Below are 18086 nucleotides of genomic sequence, written 5' to 3' on the forward strand. Positions count from 1 at the left end.
CCTGAAAACTGTGATTTTACAGAAAATACAGCATCTACTGAACTTTGATTTTTCAAGCTGAGATATGAACCATGTGTAGTAAAATATGTATGTTTGAGAATTTGAAAGAATTTTGTATTCACTGCCCGATAAAAGACATAAAGGCACTGGTTGTCATTGGTTTATAAAGATAGAAGAAAAAGTTAACGTTCATCATACATGTACATATTCATATTTGTTTTTGCATATTATTATAAGAGTACTCTAGCTCACTGTATGTGTTGGTTCTAGGTTAATAATGAAGGTAAAGTAGTTAAAGTTCTACAAAATTCTACAAAGTCTACCATAATCCCTATAGTCCTAGAAATATTACTGTTCTACCTATACGCGTGTGTGTGTGCGTGTGTGTGTGTGTGTGTGTGTGTGTGCAAAAATAATATCTTCTTATGATTTGTTATTTAACGATAAATATTGGAATATTGTAAGCTACGGAAGTCCCGGAGTGCCACGCAAAAATAAAACTACAACTTGTGTGCACGAAGTACTAACTTTTGCGCGCGATGTCCTATCTTGAGCGTTCGAGTACTTAAGATTTTTTCAGTCGTATAGTTAAATACTAGTAAACAGTGGATACATTTATTGTGTAGAAATACAAATAATAAGCATATTGTATAAATAAAAGATAATTCTACTTTGTTTTAGAAGGCAATACTCCAAATACTGTCCTCAACTTTTTCCAACTGGAAACTGCAGTTTGTTTTCCTTGTATTTTACTTTTAAAAATACGTAATAAAAATTAATAAACGATGAACATATGGTCCTCGTCATGAATTTTACATCATTATATTCAACATTTTTTGTTAATTCTAACAAATTTCTTCTTATATACCAATACGGCGATGCGGTATGATTGCCATTGCTAAAATTGTCCACAAAGGTTTTAATGAGGTGGACATAAGCAATTATAGGCCACCATATTGCCTTCAATAATGAGAAAAATCAATATAGTATATAGTAAACTAAGAAGGCCTAGACATTAAAAATGAAAACTATGCAAACAGAAACTAACGGTCTTATTTATAACAAAACAATTTACGAAAAACAAATATGACATACATTAACCAACGATAATAACAGAACTACTGGCTCTCGACTTGGGACATGTTTTAGAGCACTCAACCTCTTCCATAACCAGAGACAGTGGAGTAACATTGTAACATTAGAACACACTGTAAAAATCAGTTGCAATTTGATTAACTCAAAAGATGGCACTAGGCGTAAAACAATAGACACAAAGCACCAAAAAATAAATAAATCTGACCCCCCCCCCCCTCTCCGACTAATGTATCAATAAGAATTCAAAGTTCTAAGCTCTACTTAAGCGTTTGTTACTTTTGAATGAAATCTGTATTATAAACATTATATTTGTTCAGTCATTTTATTCGAAAAACCGCTTCAGCATTCAGCATTAAACATTCACATCGAATGGAATTAAAAATAAAATAAAAATGTAGTGTTTCAGAAGTAAGTCAAAGAAAATAAACACAAAAACCTAGACAATCAAAATTTTTATATTTGCGTAGTGATTCCAATTTAACTCCTTGTGTATAGAAGTATCAATGGGTTAAAGAAAGTTAATCTAGGAAAATCATATCATATTAATTAGAAGCGGAATTAAAAAAAATGTAAGAGACAAGGGTTCGAGGTTTATTGAGGTACATATTATCTTACCTCCTATAGATTTATGAGGATATGATTGGTTAATGGACTACACGTGGTGACTATATACATTTGATATAGGGTGTCCTAAAAAATATATGGTTAGTTACCATATAGGGTTGGCAACCATATAGGGTTAGTAAGGAGTTATTTCCCTTTCAAAACAAAAATGAAATCTGAAAGGTTTAAACAAACGAAGAAACTGATAATGAACGATTAAAGTACGTTCAAAAAACAAATTTAAAGCTAACATGGTGTTATTGTTGGCATTTGTTTTTTTGTAAAGACAAATAGAAGTAGGTTCTTAAACATGTTAAAACTAAGTATTGAAGATTTAATCACTTTGAAAGCCGACTAGTCTAAATACCACATGTGAAGATCGTCAGTAAGATAAATTCGTTACACGGTGTGCTAGTGACCTAAGACGATATATATGGGGTCAGTAAATTCCATATGGGGATTCGAGCTTCGCTCTATGGAATTTACTGACCCCATATATCGTATTAGGTCACTAACACACCATGTAACTAATATTATAATAATAAATACAGTCAATTGTTACGAGTATAACTTAAAATGTTAGCTTGCCACGGGCTCAACCTTTTTCAAAAGTCTTGATCCACACCTTTATTCATACAAAAATGGATTAAATTTGATATGGAATAACGAATCTTCAGGTGCTAGGGCATGCTTATCAAAATCAAAATCTAAGGTAAAAAATATACAAGCATTATTATAAATACAAGTTACTTGTTCTTATGTTAATTGTACTGTTACACCACTGTCCCAGGTAAGGGGAGGGTTGAGCGCTGAAAAACATGTTTAACCCCGCCACGTTCTTTTTGTGCCTGTCCCAAGTCAGGAGCATGCATTTCAGTGGTTGTCGTTGGTTTATGTTTGTGAAATTTGTTTTTCATTGTTGAAGGCCGTACGGTTGCCTTTAATTGCTTACATTCACTTCATTTGAACTTTGGAGGATATTTGTCTCATTGGCAATCATACCACATCTCCTCAAAAACCCATTTTTTGCGTAATTTGCTTATTTTCCAAGAACGGATCAATCCATTAGCCTTTAATCTTATAAGAATAAAATCAACTTAAACTAACATTATCCTTTAAAAAGATAAGCAGTAAACGACCACGACATACTATGTATGACCTTTAGAGGAGAGCCTAGCTGTTTATGATTATTTACCTGTTTGCTGACGAATGAAAACATGATGTATTTTAATGCATGTCCTTAACGGTATGTAATGGGATTGACCTTATGCATATTCATCTTTAAAAATGAATTTGCGCGTTCAGGAAAATAACCTAATGAATGGTTTTTCTTTTTCAATTATAACGCATAAAAATGAAAATAAACAGATTTGCATAAAATCTGAAAAAATGACGTATGGATTTTTTTCTAAATGGTCAGAATTGTTGACTCCTACGAAAAATTTGTTGTATTAAAAAAAAGAAAAATTTAAGTATAAAAGTTTAAGACTGTAGGCGTTCGCACAACCACATTTATTTTGACCTTATATGAAATCTATATATAATATATGATATTACTGAAAGCAACAAACTGTAGAAAAATGACAAAATATTTGAGGGTATCGTACGTTTAATCTGATATTTCGCGGATGGAATGTATCCAAAATATCCTCCGGTTGTATATTGTTTAATGTGAATAGATTTGTATCAATAATCCTATCATTATTTGTCATTTATAGTAAATATTGAAAACAAAGGGTACGTATTGTTTAATTTCATAGTTACTTTATTTCTTTTATGCATATACATGACTGTGTAAATACAATTAAGAAAAACTTTTAATTTTAAAAATAAATTTCACATACAATAATAAGATTTAAACCTTGGTCAGTGTGTTTTGGACATGTATCCATTCAGATTTCACAAAAAACAATTGTGACCAGTATCAAGCATATTTGAAGTGACCTGAAATGGCAATCATGATTTGTTCATTTTCTGTAAATTTACTGTTTATAAATTGTCAAATTATCGTATTTTCTTTACCCGCAAATTGCCTAAGCAGTATTTATCATAACTTGTCGAAATTTTCCGTTTATATGTTCTTTTTTCTTCAGTTAGCTATCACACTGTTTTGATTAGAGCGCCGCTATTGAGTTTGAGAAAATAAATAAAACTATTTAGACATAAATGTCGACTCAAATCTAATTACTGTAACAATGTTTTATTAACACAATCGAATACTACACTATATGGATTTTTTTCTAAAGAATAGTTATATTTTTCTGGCTTTTTTAAAGTCTTTATAATGCTGACATGTATGCACACATTGCTCTGACTGCTGGCATCATAGCGACCATCTTGATAATAACAGGAACATTCACTCCTTTTTGGACAGTAATATCCGGTTCGGCTTGGTCACAATCTTTTGACTCATCATGGACAAATATTTCTATGACCTCATTAGGACTAGGACTTTGGTTCCAACAAATGTGCACAGCTGATGGCTGTGTGACCTCATTATATTCATCAGACATGTACAACGTACATGGTGAGTACTTAAACACTCAAACATTATAAATGTATTATTATATCAATTATAAGAAATACATAGAAATGATACAAATACTTGGCTTATTTTATAAGTACAGCCAGCAGTATTACACATTATGTCAACATTGACACCATTTATTCTATGATATTATAGCTTGTCGAACATACTACGTGCTAGAGAAAAAGAGAACGTTGTTCGCGTAACCCAGTCCCTTTTAGTTATCAAGAATATCGCCGGGGACGCATGATTTATAAAGTGCTATTTTCAGGAAGCAATCTATAAATGAGCGGGTCTTTTAAACTACAATACACTGTACTGAATACCTTCAAATCACCTATCACAATAAGTTGACTGATATGATAGGTCATATATATATATATATATTTAGCCCAAATCTACGGAAGCGTATTAGCGCCACATATTTTTTTTTAATATTTCTTCCCAATTTTTGAGTTATTACGCAAACCTTTGCGAAATAACGCAAACATTTGCGTTATAACGCAAACCTTTGCAAAATAACGCAAACATTTGCGAAATAACGCAAACCCTTGCGATATAACGCAAACCTTTGCGTTATAATGCAAACCTTTACGTTATAACGCAAACCTTTGCGATATAACGCAAACCTTTTTTGTTTTATTTCATTTCTTATTCAAGATTCAAAGGAAGCAGCAGTTATTAATTGAGGAGGCTGCATATATTAAAATTTTTCCCCATTTGTACTCATTGCAAAGTAAAATGCTTGAATATTTAGAACATAATTATCATTTACTAATAATGAGCAGGATAATAGATATAAGAAGACGTGGTATGAGTGCTAATGAGACAACTCTACATCCAAGTCACAATTTGTAAAAGTAATCCATTATAGGTCAAAGTACGGTCTTCAACACGGAACCTTGTCTCACACCGAATAGCAAGCTATAAAGGGCCCCAAAAATGATATACTTGATAATACATATATATATATATATATATATATATATATATATATTACAAAGAAAATTAAGTCAATTGAAGTTATACCGAAGAAAATAAATCAAAGCACTGTAAGCGCTGTAGGCAGTTAACCAAAAACCAAGGCAAACGTAATTATGAAAACTGTGGCAATGTTGCTTCAATTTTCTTTTAAGATTTGAAAGAACAAACATTAAACATTCGTATATTGTACATTTATGTTCATTAAATGAATTGATTATTAAGGCAAATTAATTAATATTTCATCAAGGTTTTCAAAAGCAACTCATATATCAATGTAAATGACCCCCATCTTCACCCCCAAGTGCATGATGTTACTCCATACCAAGTTTGGAATAAAATGACAGGTGATTATAAAACAGTTGGTCAAACATTCTCGGGCTTTACACTGCTTGAAAGATTTATATGTTTTCTTTAAAATGAGCCATAAATGAAAATTATTATAGGCCCAGAAATAATTTAATAAACAATTAAAGTAAATTCAATAATCTAGACTCATTTTTTGGATCAAAATTTTTTTATAATAAACGAGAAATGATTGTAACAGGATGCCGTTACGAAGTCTCCCAAACAAAGCCCCCATAATTCGTCATTCCCATGGTCTCCTGACATTGGGCAAAGTCCAGTTCATATTGGTTTGGTCTAGTAAAGTGATATGCATATGTGACACCAAGGAGATTGACCCTGTATGTCATTCAAATCTTTTTGAAATGATGAACAGGAATAAATATGGTTTAGGTGTGGGTATCTCGACCGTTTACAAGTTCTCAAACAGGAGGGGGTGGGTGACCCCAGGGACTCCCCCTATATTTCATTTGATTTGTTATATTGTCCCATACATGAATACATATGGTTTAGGGGTGGGGATCTCGACCATTTCCAAGTTCTCAAACAGGAGGGGGTGGGGTGACCCAAGGGACTCCCCCTATATTTCATTTGATTTGTTATATTGTCCCATACATGAATACATATGGTTTAGGGGTGGGGATCTCGACAATTTCCAAGTTCTCAAACAGGAGGGGGTGGGGTGACCCCAGGGACTCCCCAAATATTTCATTTGATTTGTTATATTGTCCCATACATGAATATATATGGTTTAGGGGTGGGGATCTTGACCGTTTACAAGTTCTCAAACAGGAGGGGTTGGGGTGAACCCAGGGACTCACTCTATATTTCATTTTTGATTTGTTTTATTGTCCCATACATGAATATATATGGTTTAGGGTGGGGATCTCGACCATTTCCAAGTTCTCAAACAGGAGGGGGTGGGGTGACCCGAGGAACTCCCCATACATTTCATTTGATTTGTTATATTGTCCCATACATGAATATATATGGTTTAGGGGTGGGGATCTTTACTGTTTACAAGTTCTTAAACAGGAGGGGCGGGGGTGTCCCTAGGGACTCCCCCTATATTTCATTTGATTTGTTTTATTGTCCCATACATGAATGTATATGGTTTAGGGGTGGGGATCTCAACCATTTCCAAGTTCTCAAACAGGAGGGGTTGGGGTGACCCCAGGGACTCCCCATATATTTCATTTGATTTGTTATATTGTCCCATACATGAATATATATGGTTTAGGGGTGGGGATCTCGACCGATTACAAGTTCTCAAACAGGAGGGGGTGGGGTGATCCCAGGGACTCACTCTATATTTCATTTTTGATTTGTTTTATTGTCCCATACATGAATATATATGGTTTAGGGGTGGGGATCTTTACCATTTCCAAGTTCTCAAACAGGAGGGGGTGGGGTGACCCCAGGGACTCCCCAAATATTTCATTTGATTTGTTATATTGTCCCATACATGAATAAATATGGTTTAGGGGTTGGGATCTTGACTGTTTACAAGTTCTCAAACAAGAGGGAGTGGGGTGTCCCCATGGACTCCCCCTATATTTCATTTGATTTGTTTTATTGTCCCATACATGAATATATATGGTTTAGGGGTGGGGATCTCGACCATTTCCAAGTTCTCAAACAGGAGGGGGTGGGGTGACCCGAGGAACTCCCCATACATTTCATTTGATTTGTTATATTGTCCCATACATGAATATATATGGTTTAGGGGTGGGGATCTTGACTGTTTACAAGTTCTCAAACAGGAGAGGCGGGGGTGTCCCTAGGGACTCCCCCTATATTTCATTTGATTTGTTTTATTGTCCCATACATGAATGTATATGGTTTAGGGGTGGGGATCTCAACCATTTCCAAGTTCTCAAACAGGAGGGGTTGGGGTGACCCCAGGGACTCCCCATATATTTCATTTGATTTGTTATATTGTCCCATACATGAATATATATGGTTTAGGGGTGGGGATCTCGACCGTTTACAAGTTCTCAAACAGGAGGGGTTGGGGTGACCCCAGGGACTCACTCTATATTTCATTTTTGATTTGTTTTATTGTCCCATACATGAATATATATGGTTTAGGGGTGGGGATCTTGACCATTTCCAAGTTCTCAAACAGGAGGGGGTGGGACGACACTGGGGACTCCCCCAAATTATTTTCATTTGATTTCTTTAATTGTCCCATTCAAGTATATATATTGTTTAGGGGTGGGGTACGCGACGGTTTACAAGATAAAAGTACATTTTCAAATTAAAGGGGGATGGGATGAACCCCAGGGACTCACCCTATATTTTGGTTGATTTTTTGTATTGTCCTGTTCTCATTACTGAAGACTGCATGTGTCTATCACCTACTGTTTTCGAGAAATAGTCATTTGAAAATTTTAAAAAATAAAATCCCATAGGGTTCTATAGTAAACCCCTCCCTTCTTCAGGCCCCTCCAAATACCCCTAAATAGACCCCAACGCACAAACAAAAGATAAATGGCTCCGCTAGACATGTTAGTCTAATATTTTATGAAACCCTAAGTAAATCTGACAAACGGTCAAAGTTGTCTTCTTAGACGGTTTGAGTGGATTCGGTCCGACTTGTCTCGGGGACGAGTTGTCCACATTACTTAAAACACCCCATCAACGTCGATTTCCACATCTGTTTTCATGACCTCGTTTCATTCATAAAATAACAACAACCTTATCTGGCAAGATAAGTTAGAAATTACCACCCACTTATATAACTTTATTTCCTCTATCATAGAGATTTGTTGTACATGAACAACATTCCTGCGCATTTTGCCATTTGGGAAATATAAACAACTTGTAATTACCGATTTTCCGCGATGAAATATTTCATACAATTGTTCTTTGACATCGTAGCCAAAAGCACAGGGGATAATAAACTACGTACGGATTTCTATTGAGCACTACTTCATATGTGCAACTTCAAAAGTTTTGGGTAGTTCGACGATCATTTAAGGTTTTTCTGGTCATATTTTTTGTATTCCAGAAATAAAAGTATTAAAAAAATGTCCAATTAGTTATAAATAACATAATAGCCAGCTAGATAATAACAATGGCACGTATTTCAGCATTTATTGGGTAGAACACAAATCTAGGGTGCTCGCATAAGGCAGCTTAACTGCCTAAAAATCAACCCTGCTGATATAGCGATAGCCGAATATAAATATACTTCTAAAGTAAGCTCTCGTTTGAGGATTGTATAAGGTTGATTAGATTCAAACAAGCTACCCTTTTGCAATAAATGTATAAAATGAAGATGTTTTATTATTCAAATTATGTTCTCTCCATTCAAATTGCTACCCACGCATCTTAAAGTTACCTCACTAGATTGAAATTAAAATTTTATATCTTTTTATCAAAGAATCTTTATCATATTCTGAAATTTTAAAAAAGGATTTCTTACATCAAAATTAAGAAAAAAAAACGTTTCTTTCTAGATAGTGAGGTAACTTTAAGATGCGGTTTGCGTTATTTCGCAAATGTTTGCGTTATTTTGCAAAGGTTTGCGTTTTATCGCAAAGGTTTGCGTTATAACGCAAAAATAGGAAGAAATATTAAAAAAAAAATGTGTGGCGCTAATACGCTTCCGTACAGTTTCACAATTGTATGACATTATTTTTGCTCTTATCTATTTTATCAAAATTTCCAAAATTTTGGCAATTCAATTAAAATATGCCTATACCATATCTATATTCTTGTTAAATTATATACTTTTTATGATACACAAACCATTCTTAATTTGTGTATAATTGCACTTCAAGAATTCCCTTATTCCTATGCATATTTATTATAATGATTTGGCCTTGTATTTATGGTTCTTTTCTTAACTAAATCACAACCAAATTTAAATGACAGACGGACATATATACAAAACTTAATGAATAATTGAAATCAAGATGTTTGCGTTATTTCGCAAAGGTTTGCGTTATAACAAAGATAGGAATAAAAATATAAAAAAAAATTGTGTGGCGCTAATACGCTTCCGTAGAAATCACTCTGAGCCAATTTTTTTTTTTACTTTTCTCTACTGATTGTAAAGTTCTCAACTTTCTTTACACATTTTTATCGGAATTTCTTTTTCAAATCAGTCCCGATAAAGAGATTAGTCTTTGTCTGCATGTTGAATGTCTACAAAGAAATATTTCGTTCCTGTTCAAGACAAAGGCATATGGCATATGGCATTGTTACATGAACTATTTTTAGGTTAACAGCGGGGAATACTACAGGAAAAGGGGGTATGATTCAACCCTATATTTAAGTTATCGCCGTTTGAGTCAGAATTAATATCATAAAATGGTTGGTTTAAGGGTCAAACAATCATTTTTCGCGGATACTTTATTTCGCGTTTAGATACTTTTTGTCTTCGTAGATTTAATTTTGCTAATTTTTTCTTCTTGCGAAAGTCCTGAAAATAAATCGCTCGCGAAAAAAAACCACCTTGTTGTTTAGATGCTTTCTGGTTCAGTTCCAACCCGAATCTCCTTTTTCATCTTTTATATATTTATACATAACCCACAAATTTTCAGTATGGTTTCTGTTTTAGTAATGGACATGACTGGGTTAACAGAGTTCCGAATGTATACCAGTTGTGGAATCCTTTTGAGCATGTCTGCATGTATCCTGTGTTTTCTTCATATCAAGGAAAAGAGTCCAAAACTGACAGGATTTGCAGCTTCGTTGATGTTCCTTTTTTCAGGTTTGTTGTTTTTTTTTTTTTAACGCACTCTTTATATGTTCCTCCTTCTGTTTTTTTTTTTTTTTATTTAAACATACTCTTTACTAGTATGTGTTTCTTCATCTTTTTTTTTATTTAAACACACTCTTTATGTGTTTCTCCTTCTTTCTTTTTTATTTAATCACACTCTTTATGTGTTTCTCCTTCTTTCTTTTTTATTTAATCACACTCTTTATATATTTCTTCTTCTGTCTTTTTTATTTAATCACACTCTTTATATATGTCTTCTTCTGTCTTTTTTATTTAATCACACTCTTTATAATTATTTGTCTCCTTCTTTTTCTTATTTAAACACACTCATTATGTTTGTTTCACCTCTTTTATCTTTTTTTCTTTTTTGAACACACTCTTTATATGTTTCTTCTTTGGTTTTTTATTTAAACACACTCTTTATTTGTTTCTTCTTCGGTTTTTTATTTAAACATACTCTTTATATGTTTTTCCTTCAGTTTTTTATTTAAACACACTCTTTATATTGTTTCACCTCTTTTATCTTTTTTTCTTATTTGAACACACTCTTTATTTGTTTCTTCTTCGGTTTTTTATTTAAACACACTCTTTATATGTTTCTTCTTCGGTTTTTTATTTGAACACACTCTTTATTTGTTTCTTCTTCGGTTTTTTATCTAAACACACTCTTTATATGTTTCTCCTTCGGTTTTTTATTTAAACACACTCTTTATATGTTTCTCCTTCGGTTTTTTATTTAAACACACTCTTTATATGTTTCTTCTTCTGTTTTTTATTTGAACACACACTTTATTTGTTTCTTCTTCGGTTTTTTATTTAAACACACTCTTTATATGTTTCTTCTTCGGTTTTTTATTTGAACACACTCTTTATTTGTTTCTTCTTTGGTTTTTGTATTTAAACACACTCTTTATATGTTTCTCCTTCGGTTTTTTATTTAAACACACTCTTTATATGTTTCTCCTTCGGTTTTTTATTTGAACACACTCTTTATTTGTTTCTTCTTCGGTTTTTTATTTAAACACACTCTTTATATATTTCTCCATCGTTTTTTTTTATTTAAACACACTCTTTTTATGTTTCTCCTTCGGTTTTTTTATTTAAACACACTCTTTAGATGTTTCTCCTTCGGTCTTTTATTTAAACACACTCTTTATATGTTTCTTCTTCGGTTTTATATTTGAACACACTCTTTATATGTTTCTTCTTCTGTTTTTTTATTTAAACACACTCTTTATATGTTTCTCCTTCGGTTTTTTATTTAAGCACACCCTTTATGTTTGTTTCACCTCTTTTATCTTTTTTTTTCTTATTTGAACACACTCTTTATTTGTTTTTTTCTTCTACTTTTTTTATTCAAAAAAACTCTTATAAATTATTTGTATCCTTTGTCTTTTTTTTAATTTTAACACACTCTTTATACGTTTCTCTTTCTTATTTTTATTTAAAAATACTCTTTATATATTTCTTTTTCTGTCTTTTTATTTAATCACACTCTTTATGATGATTTGTCTCCTTCTTTTTTTATTTAAACACACTCTTTATATGTTTCTCCTTCGGTTTTTATTTATTTAAATACACTCTTAATTTGTTTCTCCTTATTTTTATTTTTTTTATTTAAACACACTCTTTGTTTGTTTATCCTGCTTTATTTTTTCATTCAAACACACTCTTTATATGTTCTCCTTCGTTTTTTATTTCGAGCAAAATGTATTTCAATTATAAGGAAAACAACGTTTGTTACCAGTAACTGTTTTGAGAAACTATATGTTAGTCATGAAATTTAATTGTTTTCGAAGATTTTAAAAACAATGAATAGTTCAAAGTATTTTGTTATTGGAGAGTTTGGTCCCATGATTTCTAGGTACTCGTAATAGGACGATTGTGTAACTTCTTTATCCATACGTTTCAGCAGTTTCCAATGATAAAATTGGCAATCGTGACTATTAATTTTTATACTTATTTTTCATATATTTATACATTTTCTATTATCGGAAGAAAGTACCCGAAATGTATGTAGTTTCATTCGTCCAGTTATAAAATCATTTTTTTACGTACAATTTAAAAAAAAAAGCTTCGTAAGTTTTGTTTATGTTTTATCTACCATATTTTTATCCATTGTAACGATCTCTTTATCATAATAAACAACGATGAAAATTTTGAATATTAATAAATATATCTGCAGGCATAATGATATGGTTACCAGCTGGAAAGATGATACACAGATATGTTCTGTTTGATACCAATCTTGACGAGGTTGGTATACCAGATAATCCTCTTCAGTTCCCGTATTCCGCCATCATCTGTGGTGTTGGTGGCATTATGAACGGTTTTTGTATATTTCTTGTGGCAGGCAGTGTTCGAAAGATATGGAACTACACGTCCGAATTTAGGCATAAGAGATTGGAGCTAAATACATTTATTTAAATTGCAGACAATTTAATTGTATAACAAATTACAGATCCCAAGCAAGAATGAATTAATGGCATAGAGAAAACTTCTCGAGTTTATATTATGCCGTGTTGAATACGTTTGGTTATGGGATTAAATTTATATCGTTTACTGATAACAGTTGCTATTTGTGTTTTAAGTACATTTTTTTAAAGTATATTTTGTATATATATTTAAAACATCATAGAACTTAATGATATTTTACTTTTTATTATTATTTTTTTTGTCCTTTTTTCTTTGCTTTGCTTTGTGTTGTTTTGTGTTGTTTCGTTTGTTTTTTGTTATTTTGTTGGGGTTTTCTTTTGGGGGGCCTGGGGGGATCACAGGTTATGTAATAAGGACAACAACAATCCAACTGCATAAAAATAAAAATTCAGATGAAAAGTGTTTATGCTACTTACTTCTATGCTACTTACTTCTAGCTGTCAAAACAGTCTTACGTCGAAACATATTGTAAAAAAATCAAATTAATGACCAAAAACAGTAAGATATAATCACAATAGTTAAAATATACAAGCATCGGGGTAAAATTAATTTTGATCCAAAATTAACCCATATGTTAGGGATGGTCAGTTGAAAAACGAAGATATAAAGAAAAATCAAAGTACAGCTAACTGTTGATAAGTACTGTACTTGTCTCTGTAAAATCTAATTACTCAACATAAAGGTAGAGTAAAACTATATTAAACACCAAAATCAATGGATATCTGCTGTAACTGAAAGCTACATCACAGTACTTTATCATGCTCGTATAAAAGTTATGCATTCTTAAACTGTAATATCGGTGGCTGGTAAATTTCGTTCAGTAACACCGTGACTTGTGTAAAAAAAACATGGCTTTGTGCAGTTCCAGAAGATAATTAATATGATTAGTTATCTATTTTACCGTTTGCTGTTACAAACTCAGAAAAGTCATGCATCACACTAAATTATCAAGAAAACATCCATTTATACAAAAATGTATCTTTATGACCATTTTTAGCAGTTTATTCGATTGCAGACATTTCCATTAAATATAGAATTTTAACGAAATGACAATATGGCGACCTCTGACATTTTCATAAGTTATACAGATGTTTTTACTAGATCTATACGGTTAAAGTAAGAATTTTATAAAATTTGTAATACAAATGGAAGACTATTTATTTATTCATATTCAACTTATTATCCATAAGGCCATCCTATATGAATCCGAGTTTCAGTATAGGGACTATATTAAAAAACATAGTAGTCAAACGTGAATGGAAATGATATGATGAGCATACACTGTTGCCATCTATAAGTTTACTTAGTACAACCCTTACGGGCAATACATCGTTCAGGTGTCAACGTATATTTGTTCTGCCTAACAGAAGTTCCACTGGAAACTTTGTTATAAACAATGTCATAATATATGTTCCTGTTGGAACAAATATTCTATACCATTTATTCCGTTAGGAACATTTACTGTAATATTTATTCCAGTGGAAATAATATTCCAGAATATTGTTTCCATTTTGAACTTATATTATGAAGGAACTTCTATTCCGTGACACAGGCAGGTTTTGTGGTATTCTGCATTTATTTTACTTTTTCACAAATAGTGTTCGTTATGGTTTGGTGGTATTGTGATCGAATATAATTTAAATACTAAAATGTAAAACTAAACATACATATTTTAATCGAGGACAGATTTCATCGAAATTGGCCAAATGGTTCTTCAGATGAAAACTATTACAATTTTGTCAAGAAATAGATCAGTTTTGGTATTATGATACACTCATAAAAGTGTCTATCCCCAAACATGTCCGCCATACCGAAACGTGTTCAACAATTTCTCATCCACTGAAACGTGTCCACTTTAAGACACAAAAGCAACTCAAAACTTTTAGCGGTAGTATGTTCTCTGTGAAGTCAAATTGAAAATATCGGATTTTCGCTGGAGTCCAAACACAAAACAAAAGGAAAAAACCGCTATGAAACGAAGTTAATGCAGAATTACTGAGTTACAAGAATAAAATCCAAAGTGGAGACATCGTGAATATACTTATCACATATACCAGGATTAAAATTGGTGTACGCCAGACGCTCGTTTCGTCTACAAAAGATAAGAGATGGTAAGAAAACTCAGAGAAAGGATAATCAAAACTATAATTATACTTACTTGATAATAGTACTTTTTTACAAGGAATCCGTAATCCGGAATACAGTGAAAATCTTAATCAAAGAAATTCCTTGACCAAAGAATAAATAATAGCCCAAATTATAAAAACTTGAAATTGTATTACATTTTGTTACAGTGTTCTAGTTCTGATTCAGAATATGCATGAAATATTTTCATCTTGTGCACTGTTAGACTGTGTCTAAGGTTTTTGTAATGATCTCGACTTTAATTGTTTTCTAACAATATCATAAACTAATTTTTCATAAATGAAGACTCGTTTGGAAGTTTATAAAAATGACGTTTTGGCGTCTCTGCTATACAAGCTAGACATGGTTGGGCGTACAGCACGGGGGGGGGAAGGGGTCTCTTCCTATATGAAGGTATATACATACGTGCCGCTGGAATGGGTCCCTTTTTTGATACGTCAGATATATCAATGGGGTGCAATTTTACCGAGGAAATATATCAATAGGTAGTAATTGACCAATTGTGATATATTTAGGTACTATTTGAGCTGATAAATATATGAATGGGCTATGATTTCGCTGTGAAATATATGTATAGGTAGGGATTTTACAATTATTCAATATATGAATGGGGGTGTTTTTTAAATCCAAGCTGCACAACTGTACCCAAAATCCAATGTTGAGACCCCCGCGTGGCGTACAGTGACGTCATATGAACACGTTTGGGTGATTGGACATTTTTGAGGGGAAGCACACGTTTCTGCGTGTTACATATATTATGTGGTATATTTTGCTTATTATTTATTCTGGCTATTGTGTGCCAAATTATCCAGTTCAAATGTAGAATCTAAATATTAATATACGGTCTTCAACAATGAACAGAGTCGACACGAAATGAAGTCCGAGATTATTCATGTTACAGGAAGTGAAGTGACCATAAGAACTCGACTGTTTATGGTGAACAGTTGTATAAATAAACCGAATAAGCAAGTCGCCGTTTCAGTATCTAATGCATTCTGTGTAATATTTTCAAAAGTGTACACCAAAACGTTGTGATTGGTAAAAAAAGTCCTAATCAATGGAAATTTAACCAATGACGTAATTATCTTTTTTGGTCATTGTACGAACAAAGAGATTACCCATTGTCCTTTAGATTTTGAAACGGCGAAATGTGTAAATTGTAAGCAATAAATAATGGTTTGATTAACCCAGAACAGATATTTTATAGTTTTAAAGTGATGTTCGAGGGGCCTAATGGAGGGGGGGGGTCTCATCACGATTCACGAGTTGATTTTTTGTCAATCACGATTCACAGAAAATAAATTTCCATGATCACGGATCACGAAAATATAAAAAAAAAAAATCTGTAGAAAAACGGATCACGATAGCGAAAATGCGCCGATCACGAAGAACGAAAATAACCCATCAGGCCCCTCATGTTCAGTAATAAGCTAATCCACGTACATTTTCAGGATAAAAAACTTGGGCACCATCAGAAGTATTGACATACAGATAAATTTAGGAAAGCTAAAGCGAAGCTGCATATTTTTACCTCAATTAATTGGCATCATTTATAAGACTTAGTTATTATGATGGGTTAAATGTTCTGCGAGATTTTGTTCATTTTCAGATGATAAATGAAGTATTGTATGCTTCCAATTTAAATTAATAATCAAGTTATGTTTTTAACATACGTTAAATTTAAATAAATCATATCGGTATCATAAATAATATACAACTATAAATGTCACGGTAGGTATAGTGTCCGGCCAGGATCGTGGTTTTTTTTCGAGTGAATATGATCAAAAATGTAAACAAACAGACTTCCTTTCTGACAAGACGTGATATATAGAAGATTGAGTTTAATATACAAGTATATACAATGTGTGTTAGTATTTGAGATAAAAAGATATTATCAATCCGACATTATTTTTCGTTAAAAAAGTTGAATTTAGCCTTACAATGCTTTTATTCCAAAAAACAGAATAAAGCCATTTTTATACACATACCAATGCAACAGTCGATGGAAATACATACATGGAATCCATATATCCTTAGATAAACAGACACTTTGCAAAAATTCTTGTTATTGCATTGAAAACGACATTTTGAGACTAAATTCATTTCTATGTGTTCGGGTTTTTTCGAGAGCAGTCCGGGCTTTTTCGAGTGCGTCCGTGTTTTATGGAGTGATTATACAAATTTCCTATAGCTTAAAATGTTATGTGTCAGTGTATTTCAGTTTAAAAATTAAAAAAATGGTTCAAATTGTGTACTTTTTAAGGCACGAAACCAATGCATTCATCAGTTTGATAATGGTGTACTAACACTTACACTTTGTAAACAAGTATCGTTCATTTGTATATATTGTTGTTTGTCACATCTTATAAATTACATGTACAGTATATATTCATGATGTCAACAATCTAATGAAAGCAAAGACAATTTGGATTGAGACGTACGTACATATAGTTTGTTAAGATATTCATTTCATTGTTAACTATATATGAAATTTAATTCAAATTTTATTGTCAGTGGGAATAAAAACTGGTCGGATTAAATGTGTGTATTGGTTTTTTTTTTTTTTTTTTTTTTATTAATGAAATTTTTTGTGGGGGCAGGGGGCAGACCTCTTTTAGTAGAATATTTTTTATTACATAGCATTTTTCTGATTCTTCTCTGCTGTCCAGTAGGTTTATTACTCCGTTTTTTAATAAACAGCTGCGCCATGGGCGCATGATACGCCCGTCGCGTTTTTAAAGAATAAAGTTCATTCTCTTATGGTTGTGGCTTATTATCTATTTCTTGCATGAATAGACATTTCTTGTATCACACTGCACGGAATGTGATACGAAAAAGGGATACGAAAATTTGAGTTAATTTGATTTGCTTATCCAGCATCATAAGACGATATTACGGCATTTCCATTGGCTATTCGTTAGGTCATTGATGACCTTCAAAGGTTACATTTCGTGTGCAAAATACTATACCAACGATTTGCGGAATTTTTAATTTAACACGATGAGAGTGTTGACCTTAAGAAAAATAGAGTTAACAACTTGTGAGAATGGGATATCGCTGGATATCAACTCTCGTTATTTAATTCAAATAGTAATAATAAACTCGCCGAAGGCTCGTTTATTATTATATTGAAATTAAATAACTGGAGTTGATATCAAGCGATATCCATTCTCACTCGTTATGAAATCTTTAAATAATTTTTCAATGTTATATAAAAAATTT

The 18086-nt window shown here is 32.3% G+C and overlaps 1 long non-coding RNA gene across 1 annotated transcript; it reads left to right on the forward strand.

Annotated features, from left to right (window-relative positions):
* Positions 1-3855: 3855 nt before the first annotated feature.
* Positions 3856-14216, forward strand: LOC127722012 (uncharacterized). Its single transcript, XR_007991598.1, has 3 exons — positions 3856-4225; positions 10122-10274; positions 12469-14216. It is a non-coding gene; the product is annotated as an uncharacterized LOC127722012 (long non-coding RNA).
* Positions 14217-18086: the final 3870 nt, after the last annotated feature.

The sequence above is a fragment of the Mytilus californianus genome, unplaced genomic scaffold (genome assembly GCF_021869535.1).
Source record: "Mytilus californianus isolate M0D057914Y unplaced genomic scaffold, xbMytCali1.0.p SCAF_12, whole genome shotgun sequence".
Classification (NCBI taxonomy): domain Eukaryota; kingdom Metazoa; phylum Mollusca; class Bivalvia; order Mytilida; family Mytilidae; genus Mytilus; species Mytilus californianus.